This window comes from Coenobita brevimanus, chromosome 84 (assembly GCF_032717465.1).
Source record: "Coenobita brevimanus isolate Jiangsu-jjx chromosome 84, ASM3271746v2, whole genome shotgun sequence".
Lineage (NCBI taxonomy): Eukaryota > Metazoa > Arthropoda > Malacostraca > Decapoda > Coenobitidae > Coenobita > Coenobita brevimanus.
This window is the reverse complement of record NC_137037.1, coordinates 19,583,406-19,598,545: the sequence shown is the minus strand read 5'-3', so window position 1 is coordinate 19,598,545 and position 15,140 is coordinate 19,583,406.

Here is a 15,140-nt window from a genome sequence, read left to right as displayed (position 1 = left end):
TCTGTAAACATTTGCAAGGAACATTAAACACTATTGAGGTCAAACAGAAGACTGAAGTAAAGAAAAAACCCACTAACCATCTGATAGGGAAAGTTAAGTCAGAGAAAACTAAGTATGTGCCTAAAGAAGAGATAGGTACTTTCCTTAGCTCCACAAAGGCCGAGGATAAAGTATTAAAGATAAGGAATAGACATGCTGAGGATATTAAGGAAATAAAACCTTCCATGGTAAAAGACGGGAAAGTTTGTCTTTTGTGGTGAGTAACATTCCAGTGTATCTTGTCAACAGTACCCTGACTATGCTTCTAGAGTAGGGAAGCTTCAGCAACTGGGGTGTTGTATAATCTGTATGAACTCCGAACATACTGCCGCGGACTGTAAGACTAAATTAAGTCTATGCTTTAAATGCAAAAAAGATTATCATCATAGTGCTTTATGCCCTAGGATGAAAATTGAGGTTCCTAAACCTGCAAGCGTCAATATGACAGTTGCAAAAGGGAATGCTCGATTAGTAATGCCAGCTGCAGTACCAATAGCAGATGTGAAAGTATTGTTTGAGAATAGAAACCAATTAGTATGTACCCTGTTTGATACGGGTGCTCAGAAAACTTTCATTTCTGCAGACATTGTGAAGAAATTAAAGTTACCAGTTATCGGCAAGGTAAATCAAGCCATTACAGGATTCTTGACAACTAGGAAGGCTCAGTCTTTTGATTTAGTTAGACCTGTAATAAAATTAGGCAGATATAAATGCCGTATAACAGCAGCTGTGCTTGATACTATGGAGACAAGTATATACATAAAGGGATTGAAGGAAACCTCTGATCATCTACAAAGCTCAGGGATAAAGTTGGCTAAACAGAATGTGGAATCAGATACTGTGGGTCCCATAAAAATGATACTTGGTTCTGATTATTGTGGAAGATTCCTACATAGGACTTTCAAAAGGAATAAGGTACAGTTGTTCAAGAGTCCAGGAGGTAACCTTATTATGGGTCAGTTGCCTTTTCCAAAACAAGTTAAAGGAGAGGCCAAACTAGTAGACTCAGTCTTTGTTACCCCCACACAGTTATTGATGGTAGCTAGAATAGGTGCAGAATTAGAACCTACTCAGATAAATGACTTGTTGGATGAAAACATTGAACCTGTACACAAACTGTGGGACCTAGACAGTGTAGGTATACACTCTGAGGAACCAATCCCCGAAGATAAAATAACATTGGACCTGTATAATCAGTCTGTGGAATTTAAGGATGGACAGTATTGGGTAGGATTACCATGGAAACTAAACCACTCAGATTTGCCAACAAATTACCAAGCAGCTAAAGCTCAGTTAAATTCTCTTCTAAGAAAGTTGAGAGATAAACCAGAACATCTGATCCTATATGATAATATTATAAGGGATCAATTGAAGAATAAATTTATAGAAGAGGTAGAATACCCAGTTAGCCTCAAAGAAGGACACTACTTACCACATCATGCTGTAAGCAAGGATTCAGTAACTACTCCCATAAGGATAGTATTCAACTGTAGTAGTAAAGCGTCCAAGGGATCAGCTAGCTTGAACGATTGCCTATATTCTGGGCCTACACTAACAGAGAAGTTAGGGAATGTGTTACTAAGATTTAGAGAGAAACCTTACGCTTACACAGCAGACATTAGTAAGGCTTTTCTCAGAATAGGACTGAGAGATTTTTCATTTCATTCATTCATTGCCAGACGCCATGTATCCCACACGGGGTGGCCAAGGGCTTAGAGTTAATTGTTTTACAGGGAGGGGCACTAATCCTCCGCCAACCCCACTTGACACGTAGGGATGAGGATAGGAAATTTACAAAGTTCCTCTGGCCTCATGATCCTCAAAATGAGGAGTCCATTGAAAACTTACTGTTTCCGATCGGTGCTCTGTGGCTCTTGTGCTAGTCCTTTCCTACTTTGCAACACTTTAAAGCATCATTTTGAAAATGCCAAATGTCCAGAAATAGGGCAGGCTTTTTATATGGATAATTTGCAAGGTGTGGCTGATACAGAATCGGAAGCTTTGAAGGCTTGTGAAGTAGCCAATTCCGAATGTGGGAAGGCAAATTTGCCGTTACAGAGCTGGAATACAAATTCACCGCTTTTGAGGAATAAAATACAAGAGGACTATCCAGATTCTGACATTCCTAAAATTCAAAATGTGTTAGGTCTTAACTGGGATACAACAGCTGATGTAATAAGTTTGAAACCAATTAAGTTCTCTGATGTCACTCTCACCAAGAGGTCCTTGTTAAGTCAGGTTTCCAAGCTATTTGACCCATTAGGATTGGTCAGTCCTATAGTTATTATGGGCAAATGTTTAGTACAGGAGGCTTGGCGAGAAAAGTTAGACTGGGACACTGAATTAGGTGAGACATATGTGGAACAATGGGAACAGATTAGAAAGGAGTTTGAAACTACATCAAGCATATGTATTCCCAGGAAAATAAACAGTAGTGAGAAGTCGCACTTACACATATTTTGTGATGCTTCTCAAAGGGCCTATGGAGCAGTAGCTTATTGCGCAACAGGAGAGGATAGTAAGATTATAATGTCCAAAGCCAGAGTTGCGCCAATTAAAGAAAGAACCCTACCTCAAATGGAATTGGCTTCCATAGAAGTAGGAACTAAAATGGCCAGGTATATAACCACTACTCTTGATACTCAGTTTGAGGACATTTACATATGGACTGACAGTGAGATTTGTCTTTACTGGATAGGGAAGGAAGACAGTAAAATTCCTTTCGTCAATTTCATGCATGTGTCCTCCAAACAAAATCCAGCTGATCTGCTCTCGAGAGGTTCGACCGTAAGGAGACTGATCAATGATAACTTGTGGTTTAAAGGTCCTAAATGGTTACTCACTAAGGATTGGCCTGAACAGAAACAGTACAGTATTGCTGAGATTAGTGTAGTGAACTTGGATCCTATAGTACCTGAGCCAAAAGTAATTTACATCAACCGATTCTCGTCAATGACAACTTTTAAATACTACTAAATTGGTTGTTGAATTTTTGAATAAGAAGGTGGGGTTTCAGAAATTAGATCCCCTAGAATACTGGCTGAAAAGAGTACAAAGAAATTCTTACGGGGAAATATATAAACTTTTAGGCCAAGACACTGGAAAAAGGAATAAGCTGATGAAGAATTTAGGCTTGTTCTTAGACGGAAAAGGTCTGATAAGATGTCGAGGCCGATTGGTAAAGGCTGACTTGCCCATCCAAACCAAACATCCCATATTATTACCTAAGAGTGGATGCTTTGTACAACTTATTATAAGGGAAGCCCATGATTCCACTCTCCATGGAGGTGTACCGCAGACCTTAGCCCAAATTCGGGAAAGGTATTGGATTCCTAAGGATAGACAGGTTATTAAAAAATATCTCAAAAACTGCATCATTTGTAGGAGGTATGAGCAGCGACCTTATAACTACCCAGGACCACCAGCCCTACCGAAGGATAGGGTGAACATAAGTCGGCCCTTCCATATAACAGGAGTGGACTACACAGGGACTATAACTGTTACAGATGAGGAAACTCCCCATAAAGTTTACATTTGTTTATTTACTTGTGCCTACACAAGGGCAGTCCATCTAGAACTAGCAGAAGACCTAAGCTCAGAGACATTCCTCAATGTCTTTCGCAGATTTGCCGCTAGAAGGTCCTGTCCTGGCAAGTTAATAAGAGACAACGGAACTAATTTCGTTGGAGCAGCACCTTTACTGTTGAACCTAATGAACGACCCAAAGGTTAAGTCGGCGCTGGGAATCCGAAATGGTATTTGGCAGTTCACAGCTCCAAGAGCTCCATGGCAAAATGGATTTACCGAAAGAATGATTGGTATTGTCAAGAACTGCCTGAGGAAAACATTACATAGAACTAAGATCACGAGAGAAGATTTAAGAACAGTAATAACTGAAATTGAAGCCAAGATTAATAATAGACCTCTGACTTATCAAGATGACACTAGCGACTCGCTAGAGGCCTTAACACCGGCTCACATGTTATATGGCAGGAAGCTCCATTCGATGCCTTGCGTGGATATGCAGGAAGAAGTTGATGATCCTAACATAGAGAATAATGATTTAGGACAACATCTTCGGGAGGGATATCAACATCTGAAAAGGGTGCTAGATACTTGGAATAGACATTGGAGCGAAGAGTATCTTTTAAGCCTACGAGAGAGGTTTTATGGAGCTCAAGCTGCCAGCAACAAATCAGTTATTAACATAGGAGATGTGGTCTCTAAGGTTAGGCGGATAAGTCAAATGATCGTTCACTTTTTCAGGAAAGCACCAAATTTGGTACACATGTAGTATAGACCCATACAATTGATTTTTGAGGTGGAGCCCAAAAATCTGGGCCCCCTAGTGGCTGCCATTTTGGATTCCAATATGGCCGCCTAGCTAAACATATTATGAGCAATATCTCCCTTAGTATGGCAGATACAGTCTTACTTTTAGGGTCTAGCTCCATGTTTTAAAGGGCAGCGGATCCAATGAAATCATTTATAAATGCATTTGAGTCCGCCATCTTGGATTTCAAGATGGCCGCCACTCCTTAATACTGTTTTATTAATATCTCTCATATTATAACTGATACAAAAAAACTTTCAAGGTCTACCCCCATGTTTTAATGGGCTATGAATTCAATGAAGCCATTTTCAAATGAATTTGAGTCAGCCATTTTGGATTTCAAGATGGCCACCATTCATTCGATCAGCTTTCCTTTTATACTGCTCAATATAGATGACATTTATGGAAAATATGACAGATGAAAACACATTTCCAATGTCTTACCATGTTTTAGTCTTGAAAACACTGACCATCGCACCCGCACAAAGAGGTACATGGCAGATTAGCTTTGTAGCATTTACAGTTGCCTTTGCATGATGATTTGCAATGACAGCTGATAAGTTCTGTGCATGCAGTTTGCACGACCGGAAGTTTCATCCAGTTAGGGATCCAGCAGCTATCTCCCTTCCGTTTCCACCCAAATGATGCTGGTGACGGCAGTTCCTGTTGGCGTACTAATGACTGGCCCCACACATGGTCAGCCTGATAAACTGCACGTTTTGCGTGCTCCTCCAAAGCATCTGCAGTCGGAGGGATGTTTTTAATTTCTCTGGACTTCTGGGCAAACAGGTACTTCCGCACTTTGTTCACGGATCCTGAGTCATTTGTTCTGTCATACAAGACGGCAAAGAAACGCTCTAACGCTCACTGGGGTGCTGAAGAAGGGAGATACCTGTTCCATGGAAAGAATCTTTTGCGGTAACGGAACTTGGGTTATGGTCAATATTATCAGCTTGAGCTGTGGTAAAAACACCTGAAAGAAGACTTGGAGGAGAAACCGCACCTTCAGCTTCAAACTGCTGAATAACTGCATTTGCAACACTTGATGAAATACCAAGCACACGATCATATGATATACACAACCCCAAACCGAAAAGTCTGTCAATAATACCCCGTTTGCGAGTGTCAGAATGAATTTTCAGTGCAACATAAATTGGAACAGGACCTTCACGATCCTTGTTGTGGCGTACAAAATCTCTGCCTTCGCTAGCATACTTGACACTGTTGAACATAAGCAGCTGGGCAACAGACTGCCCTGCCATAGTAGCTAACCCAGCTTTCCTTGTTTGATGCTGGATATTTGGACCTTCCATGATCATTGTTACCAGCGCAAGCAAGGATTGAGGCACACAACTGTTATCAAGTGTCCCATCAAAACTATACTTCTCATTGAATATGTCTTTTCTGACAATTTGCGCAGCTTTTGCTAAGATAATAGCTTCTGCATCTGAGTCACTATCACAAGCTTTCTTCAAGGCATCACCTATGTCTGTATCAAAAACAAGCAAAATGTTCTTTCCCTTTCTACTGGCTGATAATGAAGGACAGTTAGCCAGCAGTCTATCTTTCAACCGGGTTGAATTAGCCTTTTCGTCAAGTCCAAGATCCTTCAAACCTGACTCATACATTGATACTAAATCTACAAGTTTAAACACTGGGGCACTGTCTTGCGAAGCACGAGTTTCCTCAATGTAAGAAATTAACTCTGCCAAGGCAATGCCATGATATGTTGAGGAAGGGTTATCTGTATCATTCGATTCAGACAAGCACTTTCAGTACGATTATAGAGGTCACTCAGACACCGTTTATGGTAATGTGCCTCAATTGCAATCATGTCACCCACAGCAAGTTTCCTAAGCAATACTGCATCTTTCAAAATTGTGGCATATCGGCGCACAGTGCTATCTAAACGAAAAGTAGATGCCTTGTGGAGTCTCTCGGTTCCAGCTACCTTGTCACAGAAGAAACATACTTCAGACTGACATGAACCTGATTCAAGACTAGTACTATGTTTACGAGTTTTTGCTGGACTAGAGATGCTCTCATCAGATGGATTGGTCCGCTTTTTGGCAGAGACATACCTCTCGATCTTATATTCTGAAAGTTTACTTCGACATGACTTATGCCAGACAGCTATGTTCGAAATCAGAGTTTCTTCTATTCCTCTCCCATTATCAAACCGACTAAGGTCTATGTTAATTGCAAAGGGGTTGTACCCCTTTTCTTCAGCCCTTTGAAGCAAATTAGCAACTGTTTTATAGCCGATTCCAATGTCTGATCTGGTACTCCTGGTGGGTTCCGTCAATGGCTCTGATGTAACCTCTTGGCAGAAAATGCATTTTGCCCAAGTCGTGGCAGGTACTAAGGATGCACCATCATCTTCAACAGCACTGGTGGATGGTTGAGCCAGGAAGAACCGCTTCGACATCTTAGTGGTTTCTGGAAAATCAAGGAAAACAAAATTAAAAGCTGGAAGGTTTGCTAAATGCTACATTGTATATCTCTATATGAAATTTTCATATTATCAGTTCTGATTTCAAAGATATTACAAAAATGCTATCGGGATGGCGGCCATCTTGAAATCCAAGATGGAGGACGCAAACACAATTATAAATGGCTTCATTAAATTTGCAGACCCTTAAAACATGGGGGTAGACCCTAAAAGTGAGACTGTATCTGCCATATTAATGGAGATATTGCACATAACAGATTTAACTAGGCGGCCATATTGGAATTCAATATGGCGGCCACCAGGGGGCCCCGAATTTTGGGCCCCACCTCAAAAATCAATTGTATGGGTCTATACTTTAATTGCACCAAATTTGGTGCTTTCCTGAAAAAGTGAACGATGGACCCTATTTTTTGGTCTTATCCGCCTAACTATAGTGAAGACTGAACAGCCAAGATCCCAGTGGCCATTAGCTAAAGTGATCTCCACACACCCAGATTCTGAAGGGGTGCTGAGACTCGTAAAAATAAAATGCAGGGGACGTACCAGTATAAAAACTATTGATAAACTGGTACCCCTTGAGTTAACAGCCACTCCGGATCCAGAGAATGGTGAAGATCAAACGGGTCAAGAGGCGCGACCTAGTAGGGTCGCAGCACAGGGTTCTCGAGAACTATGGAGGGAACTCTTGGCTAAGGGTCATATTACATGATACAACGTATCATTTTCCGCCGGCCCCAAAACTGTGGGAAATATTTTCCCCCAGAGCAGTTGCGCTCTCTATTTTTATCATAGTTATCCCTGGTTAAAGGCAGAGCAAATAGAGACTGTTGTTAATTGTTCAAGCGGTTTTAATAACCCAGAAACGACGTTCTCCTTAATAATTCTTGTTATTGATAAATTAAATGCTACTGCATTTAACCCCCGTGGACAACTATGCATTGTAAATACATGTAATTATGTGGTATTTTCCACTGACCTAAACTGCGTCTGCGCGATAGGTGACGTGGCAAGCAGGGAAAGATTCCCCTGTTAAGGCAGATGTGGAATTAAGATATTTACATAGTTAAAGGGAATATTTGGTCTAACTTTAGTTTAAGTAAAACTAAGATTAATTTGTTAGATTTGCCCTGTACATATCATGATGTAATTTAACTGTATTTAGTACTGTAATTAAATAAGAGTTGGCAACCCACAATTCGATGAAGTGTTGGGGCTTGCCGCGTTCACGCACTCTGCTCCCAGACCTTGTGGAGTTAAGACTCTGCTCCTAGCTCTCGTGGAGTTAGCACGATTGTATATACACCATAAGGACGCTTGCTTGCCCAAGCAACTATACCAGGCAGCCTCATCGTCATCGGTTAACGATCACTCCCTCTTCATATAGCTAAGTTACCTTTACGAATTGGCCAATTCAAGGAGGATTAGCGAAGAGATAGATAGAAGATAGTATTGTAGGTGAGTTAAATTTAATTTACGTTTCACCTAACTCTATGAGACTTGTTTGATTTACTTAGACAACTTTAGGGAAGAGTAACGACCTACGAGTTGTGTACCGAGAAAATTCTTGCTTAGCGGTGTCCCGGCAGGGATACCGACTTGGATACAATAAACATTTCTCACATTTTGGTGCCCAGAAAAAGGGCCCCGATTTGTTTACCAGAACTATTCAGCATTTTTCACAATTCATAAATTTAAGGTTATGCATGATAAAAATGGTTTAAGACACGGAACAGTAAGAGTTTGACTCATTCCTGTACAGATACAATTAGGTAAGAACACACACACACACACACACACACACACACACACACACACATATATATATATATATATATATATATATATATATAGTAGTGTGATGAATAAGGATGGAGATTTAGGGGGTGAAGTGCTTGAAAGGGTACAACAAGGAAAAAAGATTGTTGGCTGCTTGAATATAGTGATAAGAAACAGAGAAGTGAGCATGTAGTTGAAAAATGTACTGCATTACTGTATTGTGATACCAACTATAATGTATGGAAGTCAAGCTTGGATCTTGTTAGAGGGACACAAGGCAAGAGTAAGAACAGTGGAGATGAGTTATTTGAGAGGAGCATTGGGAGTCACATGGAGAGACAGACTGACAAATGAGGAAGTGAAGGAGCATTGTGGTGTGGATGTTGATGTGACAGGAATCGTTAGGAGAAACACTGAGGTGGTTTGGACATGTGTAGAGGATGGAGAGCGAGAGACTGAAGAGGAGAATGTATGTGAATGAGGTGGAGGGGGGAAGAGGGAGGGGGAGGCCAAGGATGAGATGGAGGAATGGAATGGAGAGGTATATGAGAGAGGGGGCCTGTAAGCTGGGAGCAAGGCAGTGAAATGGCGGGAGACAGGGCGACATGGAGGCGATTGATTGTGGTCACCCCTTACGGGATTAAAGCGTCTGGCAAAATATATATATATATATATATATATATATATATATATATATATATATATATATATATATATATATACTCGGTATATATATATTAGTGTAGTCCTTATTTTCGAAGTGTAAGTTTTTTTTTCATGGACCACACTGCACTTTTGTTCCTCTTGGTACAAAAACCCTCTATTTAAGATTTCAGTCTTGTACTGAAGTATATACTTGCGCTCCAGTGACCCTGAAGTTCACACTTTTTGTCATCTGGGTTGAATATCCCTCTGGCGCACCTCGGTCCCCCTTATGGTGTTAATATTTGCCCCTCATTGGAGGGATGGCATGGGAACCGATCCACCACTCTTTGTTGCCTAGTCTGAGAGGTCACAGTTGTCTTTTGAGTGTTTGGGAATCACTGACAATGAGCCTCTATGGGCTGGAACAGAAATTGCCTCTGCTCCTCATCTTTGGTAATGACAGGGAGTGCAAATCTTCGCTCAGCAAATTGTTCATGACTTTCAGTGACTTGAGGCATTGCTTGGCTTTCTTGTAGTCATCTCGTTAACCCCCCTCCCCGCTGAGGGGGGTCACTTTGACGCAGTGGCAGGGCTTGAAGCAAGCTTGGCAGTGCCATCTACTCTGGAGACAAGCCTACCTTTGTAGGGTTTAACATCTGTTGGCCCTGTGGACCATGCACCCCCTACATCACTGGTGGAGGAAGCCTGCTGGTGATGTTATTCCCTGCCCATTTGCCATCTAGGGCGGGACTGTTGCCTCCCCAATTGTTTGCCGTGCGTGGTGTCCCGTAATGCTGGGAGACAGGTGACCTGGGGGTTGAGTGATGTTGCACGATGCACCCTGCAGCTAGCAATACACCTCTTTGTCCCTTATTCTGACTAGATGGGTGTCCTGGTTGGGCCCGACCAGGTCAATCAGCTGGTCATGTGTTGGCTAGGGTTAAGTGGGCACTGGGGGGCCTGGTGGCTCCAATCGTCTTGGAGTCACCCTTGCCCAGGTACCCCGGTGATTACCTGCATATACTCTCCTGCTACCTCTGGGGTCGCCAGTGGTGTTGTCCCTGACATATGACCTCCCTTTGCTGGGCTCCACGGTGGGTGATGGGGTGGGGGAATGAAGTCATTTTTGGTCTAATTATGACTGTATCACCCCCCAATTTTAGTACTCATGTGGCAGGTGGCCTGGCCCATGAGTCCCCAACAACCTGCCATGTCTTTGCTCCTGCTGACCCAATACCACATGAGGGCAACAAGGGTGTGGAGCTCTTTCGAGGAAGTGGCACACAGCCCTCCAGGAAAGCTCTCTCACCTTTCACCGAGATGATGCCTGGCTTCTTTGTGCCAGGCCAATAAATGAAATTCCTAGTTTTGAAGTTGGATGATGGTTCCTCCTTCAGGAATCAGAATGCATTTAAGGTTCACCATGACCTGGTCAAGGCATGTGGGTCATCCCCAAAGGTTGTTCCACAGACAGATGGGTCACACTTTATGGAGGCCAGGGATGCTGACCAAAGTACTCGCATCCATTCCATCAAATGTTTAGCCTCCTGTGATGTGACAGTCACCAGTCATTCCACCCTGAACCAGACTCGGGGTGTTGTCTTCTCCAAGGAGTTTCTTAGGTACTTGGAGGAGGACCCCCTGGAAGGGCTGAAAGACCAGGGAGTAGTGAAGGTGGAGAGGATAAAGAAAAAGGTAAATGGAATATTGGCAGGCACACCATCACTGATTGTCACCTTTGATCTGTTGACATTACCTGATGTCTTGTAGGCAGCTTACAACCGCCTTCGGGATAAGGCATATGTGCCAAGACCTAGGCGGTGCTTCTACTGTCAGAGATTTGGCATGTCAGCAAGTCTTGTCATAGGAATATGCAAGGTCTCCCACAGGTGTGTGTTTTAATTGTGGTGGTAATTCACATGGTGAGATGGACTGCCCATATCCCCCCTCGTGTATCAACTGCTGTGGTGCCCACCCATCTTCATCAACACAGTGTGACCAGTATAAGTTTGAGAATGAAGTCATGTCAATTTGAACCCATGAGATTTCTTTTTCAGAGGCAAAGGAAAGGGTCAAAGAGATGTTTATCCACCCTGGGGTCACCTTTGCTTCAGCTCTCTCACGTCGTAAGGAGGTCCCACAGTACAACGAGACAACACTTCATGCTGCCCCACCTGCTTCTCAGGGTAATCAGTGGCAGCAAGACATGGAGGAGGCAGTGCCTGCTCTGAGGAGGTCCCACTTGTGTGCAGTGGTGTCTTCCCCCTTCCATGTCGTCCGGCTGCTGCTCCTATACCGGCTGCTACTCTTGAACTGGCTGTTACTCCTGTACTGGCTGATACTCTTGTATCACCTGCTACTCCCATACTGACAACTACTCCTGCACCATCTGCTCACTCTGCTTTTGGTGTTCAGTCTTCTTTACAGTGTACCTCTACAGTTTCTAGTGTCTCCTCAAGTTCTGGCGTAGAGATGAAGGTTGCATCCGCCAAACTCAAACGGGTGAGGAGTGAGGAGTCTTTGGGTAATTCCCCTCCTTCTAAGGTTGAAACTTCTGTGCCACATGAAGATTCTGAGGGGCTTTTCGCTTAGCAACCCGGCCAGTGGTGCCATCTAAGTCGGTGAGTGTTCGTAATGGTCTTACTAGAATTCCAGTCCTTTCCTCTTGCTCAGGTGTGGTGGGGTCTGGGTCTTTAGATACACAAATGGCTCAGCCACTTGCTCCCTCTGATCCGTCACCCGGCAGCCGACCTTTGGTTGATATGGCTGGGGAGGGTTCAGTTGGCCCTGGGGTGTTATCTGGACCCCTTATGTGGGGGTGTGGACAGGGCGAGTGGGTTTTCCAGGAAGAGCTCTTGCCTCAGACTCATTCTGGCGATGGGCAGGACTTTTCTTGGGGTAAGGGTCCTTTCACCCATAGAAACTCTAAGTCTTCACTGTCCTCTCAGTTGGTAAGGCAGAGCTCCATATCTAGCAAGAAGGGCTTTCACACCCTTCCCAGTGAGGTTGCTACATAGCCTTGGTTTTTTCCCATTTCTTAATTATTTAATACTAATCAGTATGGCTCAATCAGTACCAATTAGTCTTCAATGGAATTGTAGAGGTGCCATGGCAAATTGGGAGGAATTGCAGTTATTACTCTCTGCACTGAGCCCGCTCTGTGTCTGTCTCCAGGAGACAGTGGTGGGGGATAGACCGTTTCCTTCTATCAGGGGGTATGAGGTCTTTCATGCATCTCCTCCTGGTGGTCACAACGGTGGATGTGCCGTTCTATGCCGGTCTGATGTCCCGTTTATTTCCTTTGCAATACAGTCTCCCCTTCAAGCTCTAGCAATACAGATGCACGTTGGGAGTTGTTATACCATCTGTTGTCTGTACCTTCCACCTTCCTTTCCTGTTATGCATGCTGATCTGGAGACCTTTATCAGTCAACTTTCCTCTCCTTTCCTACTCCTTGGTGACCTTAATGGTTGCCATCCTTTGTGGGATGACTCATTTTCAAATCCCCGGGGTGATCTTCTTGCCCCTTTGGTTATGAATTTTGATTTGGTTGTTCTAAATTATGGCTGACCCATTTCCATGTTCAGACTTGTACATATTATGTCATTGATCTCACCATCTCCTCCTTTGATTGTGCCCATGATTTTTCATGGGAGGCTTTGGATGATCTGCTTGGTAGTGACCATTATCCTGTGTTGGTCCAGTCTACTCACTCTGTCCCTGCATCCTGTATGCCATGCTGGTGTCTGGGTAGTGCTGATTGGTTGCTCTTTGAGGAACTATGTGTATTTGCCTACAGGGTTACTGATTTTTCCAACTATCGATGAAGCCGAACGTTATTTCACTAAGACTCTTTTCTCAGCAGGGGTTCCTTCCATTTTACCGACTTCTGGTGTTTTTTTCCCAGAGACCTGTGCCATGGTGAAATGATAACTGCTGTATAGCAAAAGGATCTTACAAAGCGGCTGCCCGTCAGTATTTTGCCAATTTTGATGATTTTCTTAAAATCCAGTTTCGCAAAGCACTTGCTCACTATAGATGGGTCATGAATGATCTCCGTAACTCGTGGAGGTCGTATGTTTCCACAGTTACGTCCTCTACTCCAATATCTATGGTGTGGAAAAAGGTGCACAAGATGTCTGCTAGGTTTTCTCCCCTCTCTCCACCGGTGTTGCGATGGAAATCTTGTACCCACACCAGATGCAGTAGCCTCTGCTCTTGCAGATCAGTTTTGTGCTGTCTCAAAAAAGGGTCCTTCGAAGCCGTGTGCTAGCTTTCGTAGGAATCAGGAGAAGCTGGGTCTTGACTTTCGGTCTCGTTCCGGAGAGCCTTATAATTTAGACTTCAGCCTCAATGAGCTGCTTGTTGCCCACTCGGAGTGTGGTAACACTGCTCCTGGGCCTGATGACATTCTGTATGCTCTGCTCTGTCATCTGCCGATTGACTCTTTACAGTTTTTTTAAGATCTTTTTAACAGGATTTGGAGTGAGGGTTCTATTCCGAAGAGTTGAAAGTTGGGTATTGTTCTCCCCATTCCCAAGCCTTGTAAGGACCATTCACATGTCTCTAACTATCGCCCTAATTATTTAACATCATGCGTGTGCAAGCTGTTTGAAAAGACGGTCAGTGTCAGGCTTGTTTGGTTTCTTGAGAATGGTTGCTTTCTCTCTCCTTCGCAGAGTGGCTTCCGTAAATTACGGTGCACTTCGGACAGCCTTATCAGGCTTGAGGCGTCAATCTGTGAAGCTTTTGCCTCTAAGCAACATCTTGTGGCTGTGTTCTATGACCTTTAGAAGTCTTATGACACAGCCTGGCACCATGGCATCCTCCAACAACTTCATGCCTTTGGTTTACGTGGTCGCTTGCCTGTGCTGCTTGGAGACTTCTTGACTGATTGTGTGTTTCGGGTCCGTGTGGGTTCTACCCTCTCTGCCCCACTGTGCCAGGAGGAAGGTGTCCCACAGGGGAGTGTCCTAAGTGTTTCCCTGTTTGCGGTGGTGCCATCAATGGTATTCTTGACACTGTACCTGCTGGAATATCCTCATCCCTTTATGTGGATGACTTAGTTATATGGTTTTCTGGCTCCCTCATGTCTGCTATTGAGCGGTGCATGCAACTCGCCCTGGACAATATTTCTGGCTGGGCCACTTCCAAGGGTTTTCGGTTTTCCCCTTCTAAGACTGTGGCTATGCACTTTTGTAGGTTGAGAGGGGTACACTTGGACCCTGATCTCCAGCTTTGTGGCAGGAGACTGTTGTGTGGCAGAGACGAAATTCTTGAGACTGACGTTTGACTGCCGTTTGACTTGGGTCTTACACTTGGCAGATCTTAAAGCATCATGTATGAAGGCTCTCAGTTTTACTGAGGGTTCTGTCCCATATATCTTGGGATGCTGATTGGAGGGCACTTTTGCATATGTTTCAGGTTTTTGTGACCTCCAAGCTGTCATATGGCTGCAGAGTCTACTCCTCTGCTACAGAGTCCAGACTAAACACTCTAGATGCTGTCAGTCATTCTGGTCTTCTCCTTGCAACTGGGGCTTTTCGGTCATCTCCGATTCCCAGCCTGTTGGTGGAAGCTGGTGTTCCTCCCTTACATTTACTGCATCAGTCTGTTGCAGCACGGTGCTGGCTCCGGATTCGACAATTCGTTGCCTTCCAGACTCACTTGTCTGTGAGTGTGTGATGCAATGGTCTTGTTTTTTGTATTATAGAAGACACTCTTGCATGCCTCATCCACTTGGCTATAGGGTTCGGGATATCATGGAGGAGTTTTGTTTGTTGGCAGTACCTGTCAGCCCTGTTCGGATCCCAAGGGTTGCGCCATGGATCTTGCCCAAGGTAATTTTCTGCAGGTTTCTTGCAGACTCAAAGGATTCTGTTGCTCCTCAGGCTC